The sequence below is a fragment of the Danio rerio genome, chromosome 22 (genome assembly GCF_049306965.1).
Source record: "Danio rerio strain Tuebingen ecotype United States chromosome 22, GRCz12tu, whole genome shotgun sequence".
NCBI lineage: Eukaryota > Metazoa > Chordata > Actinopteri > Cypriniformes > Danionidae > Danio > Danio rerio.
In genome coordinates this window covers 40,317,507-40,321,614 of record NC_133197.1, presented here as the reverse complement: position 1 = coordinate 40,321,614, position 4,108 = coordinate 40,317,507, and positions in this window count along the sequence as shown.

Sequence of the window (4,108 nt, the reverse complement as noted above, 5' to 3'; positions counted from 1 at the left end):
AAAGTGCGCAGATGTTTCAACACTTTATAAATGATGAAGGGAGACCGCCGTAGGCCAATCAGAACAGATGTGAAGAGGGCAAGTTGACACACACACACACACACACGCAGACTGAGTGGTCCGGCAGTTCTTGAACCCGTGCATTTACTGGCAGTGTGCGACCCAATGAACTCTTGGAAAATCCACTCTGATAATGTCTGATATGCTTTGTTCTGAGAATATTTACATTGAATGGATTAATTATAGAGTAAAGTAAAGAAATGTATAGTGCTTTTTGTAACCCAGAGTTTTGTAAAAGTGAAAAAGTTCAAATTGCTGGTAAGAACAAAAACATCTTGTTTGCATTATGTAGAAATCAATAGGTTGTTTTTTTTATTTGTGTCATGTTGAGTTGAGAAATGTTTGTTTGGGAGGAATCTGGCAACTCAGCAGCTGAAATGTGCTGAAATCAAGTTGCAATGCGTTGGGATCGGGATGGATTATTTAAAGGAGCGGTATGAACATTTTTGACTGCTCTAAAGCATAAAAACAGCATAATATGTTTGTATATATTTAGGAAACATGGTAAGTGAACATAAACAAAGGCTCTTCAATACGTACCGTACATTTTCTGGAGAGTATCAAATACGTCCCAGGAGTTGGGTTTTTTATTTCAGTTTTTGTTTTCATGAATCCCACAAAGGCCACTGTGTACGCCTGCTGTTCCCACGTATATCCACCAGAGGCTGCTGTCAGCTGACTGACTGACCAATCGCCTGACCCACCCTATTCATTCTCTAAACCCAAGCGACAGTGTTTTTAAAAGCACCGATTAACCTGCCCACTCCTTTCCCTTAACCCAGGGATGTCAAACTCAATTCCTGGAGGGCCGCAGCTCTACACAGTTAAGTTCCAACCCTGCTCCAACACACTTACTGGTGGGTTTCAAACAAGCCTGAAGGACTCAATTAGTTTGATCAGGTGTGTTTAATTAGGTTTGGAACTAAACTGTGCAGAGCTGCGGCCCTCCAGGAATTGAGTTTGACATCCCTGCTCTAACCCAACCATTAGTGTTTTCAAAAGAACTAATTGACCCGCCAATCCCCTTCCCTAAACCCAACCGACAATGTTTTCAAAAGCACCGATTAACCAGCCCACTGCCTTCCCTGAACCCAACAATAGTCTTTTTCAAAAGCATCGATTGATCCGGTCACCCCTCTTCCCTAAACCCAACCATTAGTGTTTTCAAAAGCACCAATTGACCAGCCAGTCAGAGTCCGCTGACAAGTCACAGGGCCTCACGTGATAAATATATAAAACCACCCTTAAACCCCCCCCCCCCCCCCCCTTCTTTTGGCACGATCATTAGGCCAACCCCCACTCCCCCCACCCCCAAACAGGTCTTCAACTTCACTGTGCAATCATATTTTCATTCAATCAGGATGTCTCTGTACATTGCTGCATTCATCTTTCCCTCTATCCTGACTAGTCTTCCAGTTCCTGCTGCTGAAACACATCCCCACAGCATGATGCCAACACCACCATGCTTCACTGTAGGGATGCTGTTAGCCTGCTGATGAGCGCTGCCTGCTGTTCTCCAAACGTAACGCCTGGCGTTCACTCCTAACAGTTCAGTTTGAGTCTCATCAGAGCAGAGAGTTTAGTTTCTGATGCTCTGAAAGTCCTCCTTTGGTAAACTCCAGGCGGGGAGTGTCTTCCTTCTGGCCGCTCTACCATACAGATGCCTGATTGGTGGATTGCTGCACAGATGGTTGTCCTTTTGTAAGGTTCTCCTCTCTCCACAGAAGAACGCTGGAGCTCAGACAGGGTGACCATCGGGTTATTGATCACCTCCCTGACTAATGCCCTTCTCCCCCGATCACTCAGGTTAGATGTCCGGCCAGCTCTAGGAAGAGTCCTGTTGGTTAAACATCTTCCACTTACGGATGATGGAGGCCGCTGTGCTCATTGGAGCTTCCAGAGCAGCAGAAATGTTTCTGTAAGCTTCCCCAGCCTTGTGCCTCAACAAAATCCTGTCTCTGAGGTCTACAGACAGTTCCTTTGTCTTCATGCTTGGTTTGTGCTTTGTCATGCACTGTCAACCCTGGGCTCTTATATAGACAGGTGCCTTTTTAGATTATGTCCAATCAGCTGAATTGAGCACAGGTGAACCCCAATGAAGCTGCTTAAACATCTCAAGAATGATCAGTGGAGACAGAACGTACCTGAGCTCCATTTAGAGTTTCACGCCAAAGCCTGTCAATACTGATGTACATCTGACTTCTCAGCTTTTTTTTGTAATAAATCTGCAACAATTTCAAAAACTCTTTGTTCATATTGTCATTATGAGGATTTTTTCCCCACCTACGTCCTTGATAGGCGTGGATTTCCTCTGGTTGCTCCGGTTTCCCCCACAGTCTAAACACATGTGCTACAGGGGAATGGGATGAACTAAATTGGCCATAGTGTATGACTGTGTGTGTGTCTAGAGTGTCTAGGTTGTGACTGGAAGGGCATCCACGGTGTAAAACATATGCTGGAATAGTTGGTGGTTCATTCCGCTGTGGCGCCCCAATATAAATCAGTCTAAGTCAAAGAAAAATGAATGCGTTGAAGTAAAAATGCTGTAATAAACATCTGGCACAAACAAACAAATGGACCCAAAAGCAGACTTCGGCTGTAGTCATGTGTGTTTGTTTTGGAGTCTCGGCGGGAAACACCGTCATCTCACAGCGAGAACAGAACTCACATGGACATACCGAGGGAAATAATGTTTACTCAGGTTGACTTTTGTTTTATTTAGTTAGAAAATCTGAAACTGATCACTGCAAACAATGCTTTTCTAACAGGAGTGTTTGTCTTGTTTCTACTGAATTGGGTAGGCTAAATTGTCAATAGTGCATGAGTGTGTGTTTCCCAGAGATGGGTTGCAGCTGGAAGGGCTTCCACTGCGTAAAAACATGCTGGATAAGCTTGCATGAGTGTGTGTTTCCCAGAGATGGGTTGCGGCTGGAAGGGCATACGCTGCCTAGAAACATGCTGGAGTAGTTGGCGGTTCATTCTGCTGTGTCGACCCCGGATTAATAAAGGGACTAAGCCGACAAGAAAATGAATGAATGAAGTGTTAATTCATTCATTCATTCATTTTCCTTCAGCTTAGTCCCTTATTTATGAGGGGTCGCCACAGTGGAATGAACCACCAACTACTCCAGCATATATTTTACACAGCGGATGCACTTCCAGCAGCAACCTGGTTCTGGGAAACTAAAGTGTTAATTAATACATTAATTGACAAACATGTTATAACAAGTAATTAAGACAGCCATTATTCACTCATGTCGTATCTAAAGTTACACAATGATTAACACATACATTAGTTCATAATGAAGTAAGCTTTAATTTGCATACTAGCACATCATTATTCATGTATTGCTACTGAGTTGTCATTTTAGGGTAAACTAAGCTTTTAAGCATGTAAATAAGGACAACGGGGGCAAATACTTTATCACATCTCTCCACCTAAAGAGTTTTACATTCTTGTGTAGCTTAGAGCTTATGTTGGGCCAGAAATCTGTGCGTCTCTGTTGTATTTACCCAGAGGATTTGGGAAGGTGGTGCAGTGTGACACGGATCTGCAGATTACTGCTGCAACAGGATAATGAGGCTTGTTGTAGAAGCCATGGATTTTTACATCTTGTGCTGCAAAAGACACAATTAAATGAAGAGGGAGTCTGAAATGAAACATTTATTAATTATAGTGCACACGTAAAACATGTTACAGGTGTATATAAAACAATATTCATCATTTATAGGTATTCTTAATATTTAAATACTTTACAAAACAGCTTCCTGTACAAAAAGAATTGAACAGAACTCATACAAAAATACTTTTATATTTGAGCAAAATGCATCACATTGCAGGTCGTGTAGTAATAGAAAGTTTTAGGTAACACTTTAGTTTAGGTCTCCATACTTGTTATGTACTACTTGCATATTACCTGCCTATTATTAAGATACGAACTGATCACTGTGGTCACGCTTGACTTTCCCTCCCACAGACTTCCATTCATACGCATGAGAATGCGTCAGACCGGAAACGAAAGCTTAAGCTTGGTGACCTCTGATCTGC